At 42.5% G+C, this 22,693-nt stretch overlaps 1 pseudogene; it reads right to left on the bottom strand.

The window, feature by feature from the left end:
* Positions 1-1,918: 1,918 nt before the first annotated feature.
* The window catches only part of LOC138436240 (pyruvate dehydrogenase (acetyl-transferring) kinase isozyme 1, mitochondrial-like), a 52,851-nt pseudogene continuing 32,076 nt past the window's right edge, over positions 1,919-22,693 (bottom strand).

The raw sequence follows: 22,693 nt of genomic DNA, 5'->3' as shown, positions 1-22,693 counted from the left end.
AATTCCAATTCAAGCAAGATGGTTCTCTGGGGGCACGAGCCCACCATCTTCTCTATCTGCTGGCTTGCCAAGTCAAGTTGCTATTCTTGCCCCAACAAATCGTCTCTCGACTTATTGGCCCGTCTTGCAGTGAGCAGTACGAGCTTGGACTCCGTATCTGTCCTATATGCTAGGTGCCGGTGATGACGTCCAGCGGGGGATCTTGGCCCTTCGGACCTCACGGCTGCCAACTGTGACACATACAGGTCACTGGGAGCTGAACCCAGAGAGCAGATCACAAAACACAGAGACTGTCACAGGAGAGAGGACAGTCTGGAGCTGAAGGCCGTCAGGTGCAGGCCAGAAGCTCCATTATGTGGAACCAGCGAGACTCCATGGCTGTGGGGCTTCAGAGGAATTGGATACAGAGCATCGCTCTCTTCCACTCCAGCATTTGAATTCAACTGAAGGAGGTAAAGACGTGGCCTAGGTCTGTGGCAAGTGGGGTGCTATCAGCCTCCCCTGAACTGAATTTACTCCTCTTATGGCTGGCCTAACCTGCAGACAGAATCTGCTCTGCTAAGCTCACTGCACACCAGACAGCAGAATAGGATCCAAGGCAAATTAGCCTCTAGCCAGATGAGAAATTTGGGAAAAACAGAAAAGATAAACTACAGCCCCAAGATTCTGTATGGGACTAAAGCCCACTGATGCATATTGTCATCTCTGTGCTCTTCTCTGGGCCTCTGAGGGGTCGAGTCGGTGACCTCTGGCCAGGTGTTACCATCTGGGATAGCATCTGGACAGGAGAGGAGTGGAGGGAGAGAAAGCCTGGGGTTAAACACCAGTACTGTCATTTATTCACTATAATGTTATAAATAGCAGAGTGTCATTTTCTTCATCTGTAAAGCAGGAATTTTCCCTTACAAGGTTTTTGTATGGTGCATTGTTATATTCAATATTTTTGATGCTGAAATCCTCCAATGGGGTTGAATTAGATTCAACTGGTGTTAGAGAAGACTCTTGAGAGTCCCTTGGACTGCAAGGAGATCCAAACAGTCCATCGTAATGGAAATCAGTCCTGAATATTCATTGGAAGGACTGATGCGAAAGCTGAAACTCCAATACTTTGGTCACCTGATGCAAAAAACTGACTCATTTGAAAAGACCCTAATGCCGGGAAAGATTGAAGGCAGGAGGATAAAGGGATGACAGAGGATGAGATGGCTGGATGGCATCACTGACTCAATGGACATGAGTTTAAGTAAACTCCGGGAATTGGCAATGGATAGGGAGGCCTGGAGTGCTGCAGTCCATGGGGTTGTGACTGAGTGACTGAACTGAACTGAAATGACCTAAAAAAATGGTTTTAAAATGTTTAAAGATTTCTTTTGGGTCTCCAACTTGCCTTCTGACTAAGTAAAGCTATTTCTTCTCTAGTAATAAAGAGATGAAAGCGATCTCCTGTTGCAAAGAGGATACAGTCCAGATTAGTTAACATGTGTTCTGGAAGCTTATGTGTTCTGGCTTAGGGAAGGGTGAAAACATATCTAGTTAGATTTAATGTCTTCATCAAACCTGACGAAACAGCAAAACTTGGGAGGAGTTGGGGTGGGGAGAGTTGATAGCTGATAAAATTATTTTAAATTGTGGAAGCCCAAAGGCCTCATGGGTTTGTTCAAACTTCAACCTGAAACACTGCAGGCATATTTCAGACATTCTGACACTTTGTGGCATCAAAGGAACACAGTCTTTCTCAGTGACCTTGAACTCCAAGGTCATCATGCTATAAGTGCCCCACCCTCTTGTATTAATTAGCTAAGATAAATTGTTCTGCTCTAAGAGGCGATATTCCTTTTTTTTTTTTTTGTCCCTGAATACCACCCTTCCAAATTTAATAAAAAGCCACATCTGGATTTTCCAGGGGCCCCAAATGTGTCTAGGCACTGCGGAATGTTGTCATGTCTTTTGGTTCTCTGCTGGGGACACATCAGTCGTCGGCCTCATGGTTGGTGTTGTAATGCTTCCAGGCAGCTTTGTTATACACTGGGAGTCTTTTTGTATTGATTCTGTTGACAGAGCCTTAACGTAGATGACTGTGTCTGTCCCACAGCCCTCTAGGGAAGACAGCTTTAGGTCTCCTTGGAAGTACTGCGCATAAAGGTGTGATATGGGTGACCCATAACCAAAACCAGTCAGGGGCACGGCTTGGGACATCTCGAAATGAGGCCGGGGTGCAGCGGTGTACGTGTAGTTAAAGGGTCGGTCAGTTTGTCCTCAGAGGAACACCACCTCCTCAGTCACTCATCTTCACAGTCAAATCCTCCTTACCCAGTGTGACATGTATGGACGTGAGAGTTGGACTGTGAAGAAGGCTGAGCGCCGAAGAATTGACGCTTTTGAACTGTGGTGTTGGAGAAGACTCTTGAGAGTCCCTTGGACTGCAAGGAGATCCAACCAGTCCATTCTGAAGGAGATCAACCCTGGGATTTCTTTGGAAGGAATGATACTAAAGCTGAAACTCCAGTACTTTGGCCACCTCATGCGGAGAGCTGACTCATTGGAAAAGACTCTGCTGCTGGGAGGGATTGGGGACAGGAGGAGAAGGGGACGACAGAGGATGAGATGGCTGGATGGCATCACTGACTCGATGGACATGAGTCTGAGTGAACTCCGGGAGTTGGTGATGGACAGGGAGGCCTGGCATGCTGTGATTCATGGGGTCGCAAAGAGTCGGACACGACTGAGCGACTGAACTGAACTGAGTGTGAAGTGGGCCTGAATAGGTGGGTAAACACCTTTGTCAGCGTGATGCTCCATCCTTGCTCTCATTGTATTCATTTAGTTCTTCAGTTCTAGTTTGGGAGAGTTCGGTTCAGCTCAGTCGTGACAGACTTTTTTTTCCTGATTCTTTAATATAATACAAATCACAGAGACGCCTAGCATTTTCATCAGTTCAGTTCAGTCACTCAGCCATGTCCAACTCTTTGCGACCCCATGGACTGTAGCCCGCCAGGCCTCCCTGTCCATCACCAATTCGCAGAGTTTACCCAAACTCATGTCCATTGAGTCGGTGATGCCATCCAATCGTCTCATCCTCTGTCATCCCCTTCTCCTCCTGCCCCCAATCTTTCCCAGCATCAGGGTCTTTTCCTGTGAGTCAGCTCTTCACATCAGGGGGCCAAAGTATTGGAGTTTTAGCTTCAACATCAGTCCTTCCAATGAACACCCAGGACAGATCTCCTTTAGGATGGACTGGTTGGATCTCCTTGCAGTCCAAGGGACTCTCAAGAGTCTTCTCCAACACCACAGTTCAAAAGCATCAATTCTTCGGTGCTCAGCTTGCTTCATAGTCCAGCTCTCACATCGCCACCTTTAATAACAACCACATTGCAGTTTGGATTTATGCTTCCAAGGTGTTCTCGATGAGATAGGCTTCCTTCCTTGTAGCATTCTAATTGAAATTCAACTCGCATAGAAACGATCCAGAAATTACTGAACATTCTAGCTGGTGACAGGATCCACCCCAGAGCTCTCCTTGTATCCAACCACACCTTCAGCCATTGTGGGAATCACTTCATTGTGTCGGTTCCTGATCCGTATCACTGCATCTGTAAACTCATAAAAAGTTTTAGCATCTTCAGCACTTTTGTCCTTAAACTCAAGAAGCTCTTGGATATCTACCAGCTCTGTAGCAACTGAACTGATGTCCAGAGAAGATTATCTGGAAGGAGACTTACTTCTTTCATTATATTTGCCAATCTCAGAGGCAACTCTTGCCGCAGAAACAGAAGTGAAGTCTTTTCACAAGCACGCACAGATCCGAGGTCCAGGAACTGCTTCTTGGAGCGCGCGGGGACGGCGAGAAGCGCGCGTAGAAGTTGCCCTTGGCCCGGAACCCGGCCGGCCAGGCGGCTCCGCGAAGCCGCCGCGCCAGCCTCCTGCCGAGATGCGCCCGAGGAGCCGCCCGGGGGCCAAGTCGCCGCTCTGCCGCTCGGCCGGCGGTACGTGAGCGACGTGGCGGCCTCGGGGACGGGGAGCGGCGGCCACCGCCCCCCTTTCCAGAGCCCGGCCCTGTGCCTCCTTTAATTTTTCATTCCAACCGAAAAACATGACTCTATCCATGCGGTGAGCATTTTGTAAACAGAATTAATATTTGTTTGTTGTTGTTGTTGAATTAGATACTATAATGCACTCTCAATAAACAATCTTTAAAAATGCCACTATGGGGCTATTTTTATTTTTCTACTTAATTTTTATGAAAAACATTTTTTAAAATGTCACTTTCAGTTCAGGTCAGTCGCTCAGTCGTGTCTGACTCCTTGACTGCCGCATGCCTTCCAGTCCATCACCAACTCCCAGAGTTTACTCAAACTCAGGTCTATTGAGTCTGTGAAGTCATCCAACCATCTAATCCTCCATTGTCCCCTTCTCCTCCTGCCTTCAATCTTTCCCAGCATCAGGGTCTCCAGGTAAATGAGGCAGCATGAAAAAGCAATAAATAAAGGATGATTTGAAAACCAGGAAAAGAATGACATTTTATCAAAAATGATCATCAAATTGACCAAAAGCCTGCTAGTCAATCTTGACTATTTAATTATTGCTAGAACTTCTATTTGCTATAGTTTTGTAAGGGTTTGTTTCCTTATTGTTGGTGGTCTTTACTGCAGAGCTTCTAATAAAACTGGTGCCCTGTTGGTTGAAAAATTGATGGCATGGGATCCTTATTTTATTAAACAAACTCCATTGGCAGTCACGTGAGCTCATGTATCCATAAAGATGTTCCTCTAAAGCAGGAAACAGACATGCTGCTTCAGAATTGGGACTATCCAGAGAAAGACAGAGGCCCTGCAACCCTTCCACTTTTATGTGATCCTTGAAACAAGAAACACTTCTCAAAGCAGGATTCTCAAAGTGGTAGTGTTCTGGAACGTTTATGTTTAACCATCCAAGCAGCATGAGGGAAACCTTCTTGTAATCCTGTGGGTATCTCTTGCTATTTATAGGGCTCATTCAGAGCTAACTGGGAACAGCTGAATCCAGGTCGTGTGTAGATTGGCCCTGAAGTGCAAGGAGAACACAGGAGATGGGCCCTGGTCTTCATAGCTGCTCCCGGAAGAAAGATACGAGTTTTCCGGTGACTGGAGTGGTTCACGTCTGTGTTTACAAGGGAAAGATAAATGAGAGAGGAGGTGAATATCTGGCTAATGCAGATAACACCTCCTTTAACTCTGCTTTTAAAGGCAAAGCAGGAGGCTTGATGAGGAACCAGAGCAACAGCTGTTGTCCTGTCCACATCTCACCTCAATGGCCAGCCAGGGCCCCCAAAGCCCACAGTTTGTCCGCTCTCACCCACTAGAGTTTAGGGTATCAGACACCTGGTCACCCTGAGGCTGGTATCACCCCAGGGTCCCTTCTCAGCCCAGGCAGAAGGTCGTGGGGTTTGGGGGACAAGGGACTGCTCTGGCTGGATTTGAGTCCTATCTCCAGAACATGTGGCCATGGATACTTCCTAATCTGTAGAGCAGGGATACCACAGTGGTAGCCAGTTCATGGAGCTGAGGTGATCAAACATGAATTGCCTAGCTCATGGTAAGAGCTGTCTCAAAGGAAGTAATTTGGGGTGTGACACCACAACTAGTTTCCACATTTATGGATGATTCTTGCCTAAATCAGCTATTCATATATTATTTGCAATGGTAGTTTTTGAAGCCCATCATTCTCTCTAAATTTACTGAAAGCATCAGAAGATCTTTCTCTCCTTTCTCAGGTGTTCTTTGTTTGTTGTTGAATCACCGGTTTTCAGTGTTACCTTTGAGAAGTCAATGTGTTCTCATGTGGCATCCAAATCCTTACCTTCTGCTCCATTCTGTCTCCAGAAGTCGCTACGATTTTTCTTTTATGCTCAGTAATGTGAACTTTCATTATTATAATATGTCTTATTATGGGTCTTCTCGTCATGTGCTATGTTGGGTATCTGAGGAGTACTTTTATTCTGGGGATTTATAGTTCAGTTTGAGGAAATTTCCTCACATTCATTCTCTGATCATTTCTTCTCACTCTTTTCTCTGTTGAATTCCTGTTACTTAGATGTTGGACTTCCTCAGTGATATTTGACATTTATTTTTTTATTTTTTAGGCCACTTCATGCAGCATGTGGGATCTTATTAATATTTCTCCAGCCAGGGCATTGGGAGCTCAGAGTCTTAACCAGTGGACTGCCAGAGAAGTCCCAATGTTTGACATTTATACCCGCCTCTCCTTTTCCATCTTAATCCCTTTATTTTACTTTTAGAGGGGATTTCAACTTTAGCTTTCTGTCCTTCCACTGACTTAATTTTTAAAAAATTTTTTTTAATAGACCTCATCTATTTTTAATTTCAAAGAGATGAGGTCTTTCTTGCACTCTGATGACACCTTTCTTTAAAAAAAATTCCTATTCTTGTGGCTATAATATGTTTTTTCATCTCAGGATATTAACTCATGTTAACATTTATTTGTTTCCTCTGAATTCTTTTTTTCTCTCAGTTCATTTTGGCCTCTTGTTTGCTGAAACATTTTCTCAAATACCTAGCGATCCTGAAATGTCATATTTAAAAGTGGTGCACAGAAAGGCTGACTGGAAGTTGTATGTGTGAGTGCATGTGAGGTGTGTGCATATGTGTGTATGATGTGTGATATATGTATATATTATGTGGTATGTTTGTGTGTGTGACTGTGTGTGTGAGTGTATGGTATGTGTGTGTGTGTGTGAGTATGTGTATGGCATGTGTGTAATAGATGTGAGCATGTGTGTGTTTGTGTGGTATGTGAATGTGTGTGGTATATGTGTATACATGAATGTGTGTGTGTGAATGTGTGTGCCAGGGTAGGGCAACACAGGAAGATGGGGTTGGGGACTGTTGGACTTCCCCCATAATCTGATCAGGAAGGAAGCCTGTTTTTTTCAGAGGAGAGTGGAGTTTGGGTTTTGGGTATCAGAAGTCTCCTGTCTTTATCAAAGATGGATAATTTTCTTTTTTTTTCTTTTAACTTTCTTTTTTGTTTTTGTTTCTGGATGATTTACAAGAGGAGAATGAGGTGGGAGGTGGGAACATCTTTTAGTCATCTTAAGACAAGAAGTTCTTGTTGAATTATTTCTAGCGTTTCCCAAAGAAAGAAGACTAGCAACAGAGAACATAGGCTCAGTGACAGAAAGTCCTTACAAAAAAAGCTGCACATTTCCTCGTTTCTTTCCATGACTGTGTTACCATAAGTGACAGGCACACAACCAGTGTAATGAGTAAATGCAGGATTTCACCCTCCTGGGAGACCAGTCTAGCACATTTCACAAATCTTTCTCAAATATAAGTTGCTCTTTCAGTTCAGTCAATTCAGTCACTCAGTCGTGTCCGACTCTTTGTGACCCCATGGACTATACAATCCATGGAATTCTCCAGGCAAGAATACTGCAGTAGATAGCTGTTTCCTCTCCAGGGGATCTTCCCAACCCAGGGATCAAACCCAGGTCTCTCACATTGCAGGCTGACTCTTTACCAGCTGAGCCACCAGGGAAGCCCAAGAATACTGGAGTGGGTAGCCTATTCCTTCTCCAGGGGATCTTTTTGACCTAGGAATCGAACTGGTCTCTTGCATTGCAGGCGGATTCTTTCCCACCTGAGGTGCCAGGAAAGCCCCGAAATGGAGCAACAGGAAATGGATTTACATTCCTTCCCTGAATTGATTATAAGACATACGATAAATCAGTTATTAAGACATTGGCAGTGTGTGTACGTGCTAAGCCACTTCAGCTGTGTCTGATTCTTTGCAACCCCATGATCTATATGTAGCCCTCCATGTGCCCTCTCCAGGGGATCTTTCCAATCCAAGGATCAAATCCATGTCTCTGTGTCTCCTGCATATGCAGAAGTGTTCTTTACAACTAGCACCGACTTGGAAGATCCTATCTTTCTGTGTCTTTCAGTTCAGTTCAGTTCAATCGCTCAGTCGTGTCCGACTCTTTGCAACCCCATGAATCGCAGAACGCCAGGCCTCCCTGTCCATCACCATCTCCTGGAGTTCACTCAGACTCACGTCCTTTGAGTCCATGACGCCATCCAGCCATCTCATCCTCTGTCGTCCCCTTCTCCTCCTGCCCCCAATCCCTCCCAGCATCAGACTCTTTTCCAATGAGTCAACTCTTTGCATGAGGTGGCCAAAGTACTGGAGTTTCAGCTTTAGCATCATTCCTTCCAAAGAAACCCCAGGGTTGAGCTCCTTCAGAATTGACTGGTTGGATCTCCTTGCAGTCCAAGGGACTCTCAAGAGTCTTCTCCAACACCACAGTTCAAAAGCATCAATTCTTCGGTGCTCAGCCTTCTTCACAGTCCAACACTCACATCCATATATGACCACAGGAAAAACCATAGCCTTGGCTAAACGGACCTTAGTCGGCAAAGTAATGTCTCTGTTTTTGAATATGCTATCTAGGTTGGTCATAACTTTTCTTCCAGAGGAGTAAGCATCTTTTAATTTCATGGCTGCAATCACCATCTGCAGTGATTTTCGAGCCCCCTAAAATAAAGTCTGACACTGTTTCCCCATCTATTTGCCATGAAGTGATGGGACCAGATGCCATGATCTTTGTTTTCTGAATGTTGAGCTTTAAGCCAACTTTTTCGCTCTCCTCTTTCACTTTCATCAAGAGGCTTTTTAGTTCCTCTTCACTTTCTGCCATAAGGGTGGTGTCATCTGCATATCTGAGGTTATTGATATTTCTCCCAGCAATCTTGATTCCAGCTTGTGTTTCTTCCAGTCCAGCGTTTCTCATGATGTACTCTGCATATAAGTTAAATAAGCAGGGTGACAATATACAGCCTTGACGATCTCCTTTTCCTATTTGGAAACAGTCTGTTGTTCCATGTCCAGTTCTAACTGTTGCTTCCTGACCTGCATACAGATTTCTCAAGAGGCAGGTCAGTTGGTCTGGTATTCCCATTTCTTTCAGAATTTTCCACAGTTTATTGTGATCCACACAGTCAAAGTCTTTGACATAGTCAATAAAGCAGAAATAGATGCTTTTCTGGAACTCTCTTGCTTTTTCCATGATCCAGTGGATGTTGCCAATTTGATTGCTGGTTCCTCTGCCTTTTCTAAAACCAGCTTGAACATCAGGGAGTTCATGGTTCACGTATTGATGAAGTCTGGCTTAGAGAATTTTGAGCATTACTTTACTAGCATATGAGATGAGTGCAATTGTGCAGTAGTTTGAGCATTCTTTTGCATTGCCTTCTTTGTCTGTGTCTTTAAAATTTCAAATTCCTAACATCTGATGACACCTGTACAGATTGAAGAAGTTCTTGCAAATATAGGTAGTATGTAAGGACAAAACAACCTCAAAAGCCAGTATTCAAAATCATTGTCCCAAGTAATCGATAAAGATTGGCAAACGAACAGATTGGCAAGCGGAGGAGACCTTGCAATTTGGCAAGAGAGCAGCGGATTCATGTTGCTGTGCTCTGGCATGCAGAATCTACTCAAATGCCAACTTTCTATACAAGTTTTTAAATTATTTTGCTCGGCAGAGTAGTTTAAAGTGTTCCAAGAAATAGCATGATGGGTCTTCATATATCATCAATTTAAACCATGACTTAAATGTATCCGATTACTTATTGAAACTATTGCTTGGCCCTGTGTATTCGTTTCATATCTAATATCTGCATGCTTCATTGAGATAATTTATATACTTAATAAAACTGTGGTTCCCTTGCTACTGTTTGTTTGTTTGTTTAAACAGAATTTCTTTTTTTTTAATTGGAATATAATTGCTTTACAGTGTTGTATTAGTTTCTGTGATGAAAGTGAAAATGAAATTTGCTCAGTCGTGTCCATCCCTTTGCGACCCCATGGACTGTAGAATCCATGGAATTCTCCAGGCCAGAATACTGGAGTGGGTAGCCTTTCCCTTCTGCAGGGGATCTTCCCAACCCAGGGATTGAACCCCCATCTCCCTCAATGCAGGCAGATTCTTTCCCAGCTGAGCCACAAGGGAAGCACTATGAACTATATAAAATGACAACAAGATGTGACACTGAAAGATGAGTCCCCCAGGTCTGAAGGTGTCCAATATGCTCCAGAGAAGAGCAGAGGAGAACTACTAACAGCCCCAGAAAGAATGAAGTGGCTGGACCAAGGCGGAAATGACACTTAGTTCTGGATGTGTCTGGTGGTGAAAGTAAATCTGACGTGGCAAAGAATAGTTTTGTGTAGGAACCTGGAATGTTAGGTCCATGTATCAAGGTAAATTGGACATGGTCAAGCAGGAGATGGTAAGAATAAACATTAGCCTCTTAGGAATCAGTGAACTAAAATGGATAGGAAAGTGAAAATTTAAGTCAGATGATCATTATATCTACTACTGTGGGCAAGAATCCCATAGAAGACATGGAGTAGCCCTCATAGTCATCAGACGAGTCTGAAATTTACTACCTGGGTGCAATCTCAAGACATAATGATCTTGGTTCCTTCCAAGGCAAGCCATTCAACCTCATAGTAATTCAAGTCTATGCCCCTATCACCGATGCCAAAGAAGCTGATCAGTTCTATGAAGACCTAGAAGACCTCCTAGAACTAACACCAAAAAGGATGTGCTATTCATCATTGGCAATTGGAATGCAAAAGTAGGAAGTCAAGAGATACCTGGAGTAACAGGCAAGTTTGGCCTTGCAGGACAAAATGAAGCAGGGCAAAGGCTAACTGAATTCTGCCAAGAGAATGCACTGGTCATAGCAAACACCCTTTTTCAACAACATAAGAGACGATTTAACACATGGACATCACCAAATGGCCAATAACAAAGTCAAATTGAGTACATTTTTTTGTAGCTGAAGATGAAGAAGCTATATACAATCAGCAAAAATAAGACCTGGAGTTGACTGTGGCTCAGATCATCAGCTTCTCATAGCAAAACTCAGGCTTAAACTAAAAAAAGTGGGGGAAAACCACTAGGCCAGCCAGGTATGACTTAAATCAAATCCCCTATGAATATGCAGTGGAGGTTATGAACAGATTCAAAGGATTAGAACTTATAAACAGTGTGCCTGAAGAACTATGGACCAGAGGTCCGCCGTGTTGTACAGGAGGCAGTGAATAAAACCATTCCAAAGAAAAAGAAAAGAAAGAAGGTAAAATGGTTATCTGAGGAGGCCTTCAGTTCAGTTCAGTTCAGTTGCACAATCGTGTCTGATTCTTTGCGATCCATGGACTGAAGCATGCCTGGCTTTCCTATCCATCACCAATTCCCAGAGCTTACTCAAAGTCATGTGCATTCTGTCAGTGATGCCATCCAATCATCTCATCCTCTGTCCTCCCCTTCTCCTCCTGCCTTCAATCTTTCCCAGCATCAGGGTCTTTTCCAATGAGTTAGTTCTTTGCATCAGGTGACAAAGTATTGAAGTTTCAGCTTCAGCATCAGTCCTTCCAATGAATATTCAGGATTGATTTCCTTTAGGATTGACTGGTTGGATCTCCTTGCAGTCCAAGAGACTTTCAAGAGTCTTTTCCAACACCACAGTTCAAAAGCATCAATTCTTCAGTGCTCAGTTTTCTTTATAGTCTAACTTTCACATCCATACATGACTACTAGAAAAACCATAGCTTTGACTAGATAGACCTTTGTTGGTAAAGTAATAGCTCTGCTTTTTAATATGCTATCTAGGTTGGTCATAACTTTTCTTCCAAGCAGCAAGCATATTTTAATTTCATGGCTGCAATCACCATCTGCAGTGATTTTAGAGCCCAAGAAAATAAAGTCAGCCACTGTTTCTACTGTTTCCCCATCTATTTCGCATGAAGTGATGGAATCAGATGCCATGATCTTAGTTTTCTGAATATTGAGCTTTAAGCCAACTCTTTCACTCTCCTCTTTCACTTTCATCAAGAGGCTCTTTAGTTCTTCTTCACTTTCTGCCATAAAGGCAGTGTCACCTGCGTATCTGAGGTTATTGATATTTCTCCCAGCAATCTTGATTCAAGCTTGTGCTTCATCCAGCCTGGCATTTCACATAATGTACTCTGCATATAAGTTAAATAAGCAGGGTGACAATATACAGCCTTGATGTACTTCTTTCCTGATTTGGAACCAGTCTATTGTTCCATGTCCATTTCTAACTGTTGCTTCTTGACCTACATACAGATTTCTCAGGAGACAGGTCAGGTGGTCTGGCATTCCTATCTCTTGAAGAATTTTTGAAGGATCTTGAGGATCACAGTTTGTTGTGATCGACAGTCAAAGGCTTTGGCGTAGTCCATAAAGCAAAAGTAGATATTGTTCTGGAACTCTCTTGCTTTTTCAATGATCCAGCGGATGTTGGCAGTTTGATCTCTGGTTCCCCTGTCTTTCTAAATCCAGCTTGAATGTCTGGAAGTTCACAGTTCATGTACTGTTGAAGCCTGGCTTGGAGAATTTTGAGTATTACTTTGCTAGCGTATGAGATGAGTGCAATTGTGCATTAGTTTGAACATTCTTTGGCATTGCCTTTCTTTGGAATTGGAATAAAAACTGACCTTTTCCAGTCCTGTGGCCACTGCTGGGTTTTACAGATTTACTGGCATACTGAGTGCAGCACTTTCACAGCATCATCTTTTAGGATTTGAAGTAGCTCAGCAGGAATTCCATCATCTCCACTAGCTTTGTTCATAGTGATGCTTCCTAAGGCCCACCTGACTTCACATTCCAGGATGTCTGGCTCTAGATGAGTGATAACACCATCATGGTTATCTGAGTCATGAAGAGGAGGCCTTACCAATAGCTAAAGAAAGAAGAGAAGCAATAAGCAAAGGAAAAAGGGAAAGGTATATCCAAGTAAACACAGATTTCCAAAGAAGAGCACAGTGAGAAAACAAGGCCTTCTTCAGTGAACAGTGTATAAAACTAGAAGAAAACAACAGAAGGGCAAAGACTAGAGATCTCTGCAAGAAAATTGGAGTCATCAAGGGAATATTTTGCGCAAAGATGGGCATAATAAAGGACAGAGATGGTAGAGACCTAGTAGATGCTAAAGAGATCAAGAAAAGATGGAAAGAATACATGGAAGAATGGTACAAAAAAGATCTAAATGAACCTGATTACTACAATGCTGTGGTCAGTCATCCAGAGCCAGACATTTTGGAGAGTGAAGACCAACCTAGATAGTATATTCAAAAGCAGAGACATTACTTTGCCGACTAAGGTCCATCTAGTCAAGGCTATGGTTTTTCCTGTGGTCATGTATGGATGTGAGAGTTGGACTGTGAAGAAGGCTGAGCGCCGAAGAATTGATGCTTTTGAACTGTGGTGTTGGAGAAGACTCTTGAGAGTCCCTTGGACTGCAAGGAGATCCAACCAGTCCATTCTGAAGGAGATCAACCCTGGGGTTTCTTTGGAAGGAATGATGCTAAAGCTGAAACTCCAGTATTTTGGCCACCTCATGCAAAGAGTTGACTCATTGGAAAAGAGTCTGATGCTGGGAGGGATTGGGGGCAGGAGAAGGGGACGACCGAGGATGAGATGGCTGGATGGCATCACGGACTCGATGGATGTGAGTCTGAGTGAACTCCGGGAGCTGGTGATGGACAGGGAGGCCTGGCATGCTGCGATTCATGGGGTCGCAAAGAGTCAGACACGACTGAGCGACTGAACTGACTGAACTGAACTGATGCGGATGATACCGCTCTAATGGCAGAAAGTAAAGAGGAACTAAAGAGCCTCTTGATAAGGGTGAACAAGGAGGGTGAAAGAGCCAGCTTACAACTTAATATTAAAAAAACTAAGATCATGGCATCTGGTGCCATTATTTCATGACAAGTAGTGGCGGGGCGGGGGGGGGAATGGAAGTAGGGACAGATTTCCTCTTTTCGGACTCTAAAATCACTGCAGATGGTGACTGCAGCCATGAAATCAGAAGACATTTGCTTCTTGGTAGGAAAGCTATGACAAACCTAAACAGTGTGTTGAAAAGCGGAGACATTACTCTGCCAACAAAGGTCTGTATAGTCAAGGCTATGGTGTTCCCAGTGGTCCTGTACGGTTGTGAGAGCTGGACTATAAAGAAGGCGGAGCACCAAAGAGTTGATGCCTTTGAACTGTTGTATTGGAGAAGACTCCTGAGAGCCCCTTGGACAGCAAAGAGAGCAAACTCGTCAATCTTGAAGGAGATCAACCCTAAATATTCATTGGAAGGACTGATGCTGAAGCTGAAACTCCAATATTTTGGCCACCTGATGTGAACAGCTGACTCATTGGAAAAGTCCTTGATGCTGGGAAAGATTGAGGACAGAAGAAGAAGTTGTTAGAGGATGAGATGGCTGGACAGCATCACTGATGCAATGGACATGAACTTGGGCAAACTTCGGGAGATGGTGAGGGACAAAGAAGCCGGGTCAGAGAGGCCTGGCTGCAGTCCATGCAGTCGCAAAGAGTCAGACATGACTCGGGGAGTAACTAACAACAACAATATGTGTGTGTGTGTGTGTGTGTGTGTGTGTGTGTGTGTGTGTAGCCAGGATTCTGAAGCACGTTGAGATAGTATTTGGCAGAGACTACACAATTTGGATTCAGAAGCAGATTAGAATTACTTCCATAATATATTTAATAACTGGCCCAGGGAAAATGATATTACCAAAAAGCATAGAAACAAAGATTGTTTATCCAACTCTTTCAATTGCATCGTTAAGAATATAGCAAATGCCTTTGGGTGGTATTTTTCTTTTTTAAGTCTTTCTGCATTTCCACATACTGTGGAGTGACTAGGTATTTTCTTAATAGATGCATCAAGATTAATGAATTCTGCTTTGAAACCTTTACAATCTAAAATATATAAATGAATTTATTGGAGTTTACAACAGTAAATACTTTTGACACACTCAAAGAGAGTAAAGCATATTATCGTCTAGGTAAACAAGAGCAGAAAGTTCTCCTGACATCTGTTTCACATCCTCTACCCTCCATTACGGCATGATGTCCTAATGGTAAGTGTTAGAATCTTATCTCCCCAGACACAGGAGAGAGCATAAGCATACTCACTAGAAGATACACTGAAATTCTGCCCCGCCTTCATGAAAATAGATATTTCTCTTTTAACCATAATTTCTTGTAATTCACATTTCAAGGGTCAGACTCTGAAACTGTATCTTGAAATTTCCCCCAGCTCTTTTCCGGGTATGATTCCAAGTTGGCAGGAATGGCTTTGCTTGTTAACTGCCAGATAATTATTTCATCAAAGGCTCACGAGAGAGTCTCTATTACCTTTATTTGTGAGGATGCAACTTCTTAAAGATTCAAGCTCATTATACAGGGGATGGAAAAAGATGCATTACACAGATGCACAGCAGAATTTGAATTTGAATTTGAATTTGAATTTGAATTTGGCAGAAGCAAAACACTTTTGAGATATTAGATTTTCCAGTTGCACTGCCTTGCAGAATGTTTGCCAGATTTGGAGAGGTGTATGCATATTTGGTGTTTATAAACAAATGTTCCATTCATGGAAGTAACAAAGGTGCAGTGAACTCTATGTTGTGGGCGGAAGACTGGCGTGTGGAATGCTTGGGTCTTGGGCCTCAGCAGCAGATGGTATATATCATCTTGGAGAAAGTCTCTAAATGAGAGCTGTGTTCCTTGGTTTTCTTTAATGTGAATCTATCAAAGTCCACTATTCTGTTGCCACTTCTTAGATATTATGAGAGAAAAGCACTGGAGTAGGAGGTAGACCAAAGCGCTGGTCCCCTCTTTGTCACTTATCATGTGGCAAGACATCTGAACTTCTTTGAACTTCAGTTTCCTCACTTATAAAATGTGTGTGTGTGTGCTTAGTCGCTCAGTTGTGTCCGACTCTTACCCCCATAGACTGTAGCCTGCCAGGCTCCCCTGTCCATGGAATTCTCCAGACAAGAACACTGGAGTGGGTTGCCATTTCCTTCTCCAGAGGATCTTCCCAACTCAGGAATCAAACCCATGTTCCCTGGCTACTTAATACGTTTCATAACCATGACATAAAAAGTGAAAAAGTGTTTCACAAATTGTAAAACGTTACAAACCCTTAAGGCATTACTATTAAGCTTACCATGTTGGTAGGGGAAATTTCAGTTGTGTAGGAAAGTACAGATATTGTTATTGTGACATTTTACTCATTATGCTATGAAAGCCTGGGATTTGGGGGTGTTTTTTTATACCATTCTATTGCTCCCCTCAAGGTATTAACTCTAAAATAACTAGTATTAACTCTAACTAGTCCTTGGGGACTAGTATTTGCTGGTTTCCTCATCAGAGAGAGAGTACCACAGTGCCTGGTAGAGAGAATGCCTGAAGGGACCAGATGTCAGTGGCACATGGCTTGGGTTGCAAACCACTTATAAAGCTTTTGGAAAGTCACTGAGCCTTGTTATCTTTGTCTTGACATGAGCCTGGCAGGCTACAGTCCAAAGGGTCGAAAAGAGTTAGACACCCCAGAGTGACTAAGCATGCACACGCTCATGAGAGGTTGAATTAAATAACTTCCGAAGTCCTCTCCAGTTGTAAAATTCTATTACTTTATTTAGAGTATCCATTGCTTTTGAGGGTTGACTAGAGGGATTCAGAGTCCCCATGTGTCCCAGTTGCATGGGAAGCCCTGAGTTACTTTTGTGTAGGATTAGGAAGACGGATTGCATTTTACTGCCCAGGATTGGACCCCACCCCCCTCTACCCGTAGGTGTCCCCCACCCCCAGTAGAATATTCAACAACCTAGGAGGCATTGTGAGATGAACAAACACCAGAGGTCCTGCCTGCAGGCCTAGTGAGGTATGCTTTGTTGCCATGGTGCTCCAGGGGCAGCTACTGTGTAAATCTACACCAGGGAACCTGACTCCGTGACTTCAAAATTACTTATGGACACAGCGCAGGGAGGAAAAAGTGGGACCAACAGAGACAGTCGCATGGACATATATATACTACCATGTGTAAAATAGATAGCTGGTGAGAAGGTGCTAGATAACACAGGGAGCTCAGCCTGGCGCTGTGATGATCTGGAAGGGTGAGGTGAGAGGAAGGGAGGGAGGCTCAAGACGGAGGTGATATATGCATAATTATGACTGATTTGCGTTGTGGTATGGCAGAAACCAATACAACATTGTAAAGCAGTTTTCCTCCAATTAAAAAATAACTTTAAAAAACACCCATAAAGGCCTCAAAATGAATAAAAAAATATAAAATTGCCTCCTACTTTAGTGGCTCAGGCAGTAAAGCATCTGTCTACAATGCAGGAGACCCGGCTTCGAGAAGGAAATGGCAATCCACTCCAGTACTATTGCCTGGAAAATCCTGTGGACAGAGGAGCCTGGTAGGGTACAGTCCATGGGGTCACAAAGAGTCGGACATGACTAAGCGACTTTAATTTCCTTTACTTTCCTTAGAGTCCTAAGACTTACATGTCCAGAGAGTTAATGAATACATCAAGCATTTCTGAAAATTAGATTTTATTTTGAGCCAGTTCATAAACGAACAGATTTCAACAGGAAAAAAAAAAAACAGGTGTTTGAATTGGATAGGCATTGATTTGAATCTTAGATTGAATTTACTAGTGGGAGATATTATTAATGGATAAATTGATGTCTTAGAATCTCAGTTTCTTTATCGTTAAAGTGGGATAATAGCTACTTTGCAGACTTACTATCCAGAAAACACATTAAAATACCTAGCCCATATACTAGGGACTCAATAAATGGTCATTGTTCTTCACTGATGAAAAATTGTCACTAAAATTTTGTGATTGATTACACAATTTAGCTAGGAATGAGTAGAAGGGTTTCAGGTCGAAAAGGTGCTTGATAATTTTTTTTCTCAGTTTTAAAGGTTTAAACTGTACATGAACAGAGCCTTTATAGAACTTGTTATTCTTTATATCAAATGTTAAAAGAGTAAAGAGGTCTTCCTTATAAACATTATTTATGTAGTATTTTTGTATATTTTAGGGCTTTTTTTTTTTTTTTGGTCTTTTCCCCTCCAGTTTTCTTTAAAATAACTTTCTTTCTGGAGCCATCTGAAAATCTAGATGATAACAGAATTGATTCGGATTCCACGGTGTGCTGGAGTTGGCTCACACAGTGCCTGAGAGCTTTGTTTGCATAGGTATTCCTAACTCTGCATTCAGTGACATCTCCCTGATGCTGAAATTGGCCATAGTGGGAGTATTTACACCATGTCAGCAAACAGCACAAGTCAGATCTGTTTAATTTTTCCAGAGTCAATTGTTAAACACAAACACACCACTGGATACAGAATTCCTGGATTTTTTTCATGTTTGGCTTTATTACTTAAAATACAGGGACTTCTCTGGTGGTCCAATGGTTAAAATTCCACTCTTCCACTGCAGAGGGCATGGGTTCCAACCCTGGCTGGGAAACTAAGATTCTGTATGCTGTGTGTGGTGGTAGCCGAAAAGTAAAAATAAACACATACATAAATAAAATGTACCTTTCCAAGTTGTTAATATCAGTCTCTCCTTGATTTAAGAGCAAGGACTTTGTTTTATTTACTGATGAATCCCAAACGTTAAAACAATGAATATTCCAATAAACATGGGAAATAAACAACTACTTTATTACCATTTTCCCATCACATGCTTAAAAATCACTAGTATCTTAATCTCTTCGAACGTTCAGACTGTCACAACACTGAGGTCAAAATTTCACTCTCTAAAGCATGAAAGGCCTAACAGATTTTTTCAGAAAGAAATGAATTATCAATGCCAACTTCCTGTGCAATGCAGCACGTCTGTAAAAAATACACTTTGAGTTCAACTGCATTTAGTAAGGTCTAGCTAGGTTATTCACAAGACAACCAACAACCTCCAAATCATGTGAATAAGTTGATCTATTCAGTAGAATTGTTCGGCGTTATCTACTTGGGGCTTAGATGGTAAAGATTCTGCCTGCAATGGAGGAGATGTGGGTTTCATCCCTGGGTCAGGAAGATCCCTGGGAGAAAGGAATGGCAACCCACTCCAGTATTCTTGCCTGGAGAATTTCATGGACAGAGGAGTCTGGTGGGGTACAATTCTTGGGGTCAGAAAAAGTCAGACACGACTGAGTGACTCACACTTAACACTTATCTATCTAAATGCTAAATAGATGATTTTGATTTTGATATAATTGATAATAAGATGTTCCTCTAGGGAGTAATTAAGACTACAAGTAGCTTCTAGAAACTAGTCCTTAGAAATAATAAGTCCCTGCTGTAAACATAGAAAATGTACTTGCCTTCTTATTTGACGACTGACTAGAGTGAGGTACCTTTTTTTTTTTTTTTTTTTGCTGCACTATGTAGCTTGCAGGATCTTAGCTCCCTGACCAGGGACTGAACCCTCACCCTTGGCAGTGAAAGCATGAGGTCCCAAACCACTGGCTTGCCGGAGAGTTCCCCGTACTTCTTTCTAATCAGACCTAATAAAGCGGAAATGGCAAAGAAGAAACTTTTTTTTTTACTTGTAAGCTTTTATTAGTTGATCCACAAATAGTATATCTTATACAGTAGAGCATTATTCCATAGATACTAAAGGATAGTCAGTTATAATATCTGAAGTTGATCTATGAACACGTAAAAATGTGTGTATGTCTGAGTGTAGATCGCTCAAGAAAAACATACCACTTTCACTGAAAATAAATATCATGTTTAAAAACCAGCCAATTATCTCAAACAGTAATTCAGAAACCAAAATGTGAAATTTTGTATTCAGAGTAAGAATACATTTCGTATTGGCACTGCAGTTTTACTGGAATAAATTTGTTTAGAAGAAACATTTTTAGAGATCTTAAGGACAAAAGAATTGAGAAGAAAAGGATAGATGGATTGGACAGTTTGGAAGGTGTTGTCAAACAATTGAGTTTGTATAAAGATTTATTGAAGAGTGTAAAAGTGGAGGGCCAGGAGTGTCCTACCACTATTTGAAGAGGAAGATGAGGAGCCTGATTTTTGAAGTGTAAAGTTTCAAGTGTCAGACTTTCAAATGGAGACAGTCATGGAGGAAAGCTGGGACTTGATAAAGCAGGCTCCCAACCCTCCCACATGTTTAGAAAGCAGTTGCTTTTCCCAGATATGTTTCCCCAGGCACACCTTTCTTACTGTGCCTGCAATGACCCTGTTGAAACAGCTTGTTAAAATACACCTCCATCGTAGGACGGAAGTTAGAGCATACAGCTCTAAAAAGTTGAACTACATACAATGCTAAGGGCTCAGGCTCTGAAGATAAACTCTGCATCCTAGCTGTACACCTTCCTAGGGGCATGACCGTAGTCAAGTTTTGCATGCTTGCTAACCCTCAAGAGGGTTGCCCTGAACATAACTCACTTTGCAAAGACCCCAAGTTCAAATAAGGAGGCGGAACACTGCATACATCTCAGAGATTATCAAGCTGTGAAAGACTCAGAGGAGTTCTGAAAATGAAGAAATCCTTCGGACATTTTAAGTCCACACTTTCTGAAGTGGCTGGATCACAGAACACTTCTTTATGCCATAATTAGAAAGTTCTACCTCCAAACACTCCCTTCTGGGCATTTCCTGTCACATTTCACTTTGGTCCGATGACTGTCCTTCTCCCAGACCTTGATCTTTATGGCCACAGTCCTTATGATTAATGCATATGACTCCTCCTCTAGCCACACATAAATTGCTGTTTTAATCTTGTTTTGTTTTTCCCTCAGACAGGAAGCCTTTCTCTTGGGGTCTCTGGTTTATTCCAATGGTCACCAATTCCACTAATCCTCTTAGCTATGACTTTACAGATGTTATTGCTTGTATTAATAGCCCACACATTTGATTTCTTGGAGCTGTGCTGTCCAATAGAATTTTCTATGATGGTGAGACTGCCCTCTCTCTCTCTGCTCTGTCTAGTCTTCTAGCCACCGGCCACTTGTGGCTACAGAGGACTTTAAATGTGGCCAGTGCAACGGGTTTCATAATAGAGCTGAATCTTTAGTTTTATTTACTTTTAAGTGATTTTTTTTTTTTTGCCAAGCTGGGAGGCATGTGGGAACTTAACCCTGACCAGGGATAGAATCCTTGTCTTTTGCATTGGAAGCACAGAGTCCTAACCACTGGAGCTCCAGGGAATTACATAATTTTAATGAACTTAAATTTAAGTGGCCACATGTGGGTAATGGCGATCCACATGGCCACAGTTTTTGGACTGTGCAGTCTTTGTGGGTCCTCTATATCTCTGTCTGGGAGACAAATTAAGTAGAAGTCATGTCAACAAGGTAAAGGCAGAGTGACTCCCACTATGCAGAAAGCAGTGTTGATCACCAGTTATCTCTTTAAAATACATCACATTGAAAATTTTTCAACGCAGATTCCTCATTGTTCACGAAAAGGGCACCTCATGTCTGGTTGTGTGCAACACTGGTACATCCTTCAGACACTTATTGGATACGCAAGTAAGGAGCTGCCCGCACAAAGTTCTTGTCGAAAGTCCAGCTGAGACAAATGGTACTTGGAAGGGCCTTGTTCCTCAAGGTTCTGTAAGTTTTCTCCCCATATCAGATCAAATCTCTAGAAAGCGTGGAGTCAGCTTGAAATCCATTGGCACTGAAGTCATAGAAGAAAACTTCACATTATGCCTCAGCTTTTATCAAAAGGTCACACAAGAAACAGCTCTAAGTAGAACTTCTGTGCCTATTTTGTGAGCCTACTGGGAGGACATTGTCCAGAGCGATTCATGCTATCTACCAACTGGAAAAGTTTGGCTCAGACGCGAGAGCCAGAAAATGCTTGTTTCATGATGAACTGGAATGTTTCACTTTGTCAGGCAATAAAAACACGCTGTGTTTTCCTCCCTGCTTTCTTCCCCAAGAAACTCAGAGCTGGGTTTGTCCTTATTTGCAGTAGACTCTCAGCCCAAGATATCTATTATAGTTTTTTTCTTAACTTCCCTCACTAATTCTTGGTCACTTTATTTTTGTTGTTATGTAAATGATTTTTATTACAGTCATTATTTTTATGATTGGTTGTTGTTTAGTCGCTAAGCCTCTAGCCCTCCAGGCTCCTCGGCCCATGGGATTTCCCAGGCAAGAATACTGGTGTGGGTTGCCATTTCCTCCTCCAGGGGATCTTCCCAACCCAGGGATCGAACTCGTGTCTACCGCATTGGCAGGCAGATTCTTTACCCCTGGACTGCCAGGATCATCATTTTTATGGTACTCTGCATCAAATCCATTTTGGAAGTGGTGACAAAGATTCTCTCCTTGACCAAACTCTATTCATGCTCCCCTGAACTTTACAAACAAGCCCCACTTTTCAACTTCTGTCTGAATTACCCAATCTTAGCAAGAATCCAGCTAGGTCAGTTTAGAAAGCACCCCCATCCTCCATATCTGATCACTACAGTTATATAATCAGGTTTCTCATCCTCCACTACCCACCTGAGAAGTCTGATCCCCTTGGCCTGCCTCCTGCAAGAATCGTGCTAGGTCAGTTCAGCCAGAATCCCCCTTCATCCTGCTGTTTTCTCTTAGCAATTTTCCACCAACTGACCCCTGCCCTGCTCCTTCACTGTAAATTCCCACTTACCTATGTAATATACTGAGACTTGAGCACGGTTCTGGACTGAAGTCTCTTTCTCTCTATTACACTTGAATAAGATCTGTTATTGTTTTAACTAATATCCAGCTCTGGCTTTTCCTTAACAGAGGACAGAATTTAAATATCAGTTCAGTTCAGTTCAGTCT

This window comes from Ovis canadensis, chromosome 3 (assembly GCF_042477335.2).
Source record: "Ovis canadensis isolate MfBH-ARS-UI-01 breed Bighorn chromosome 3, ARS-UI_OviCan_v2, whole genome shotgun sequence".
NCBI classification, from domain to species: Eukaryota; Metazoa; Chordata; class Mammalia; order Artiodactyla; family Bovidae; genus Ovis; species Ovis canadensis.
This window is presented reverse-complemented; position numbering and strand designations above follow the sequence as displayed.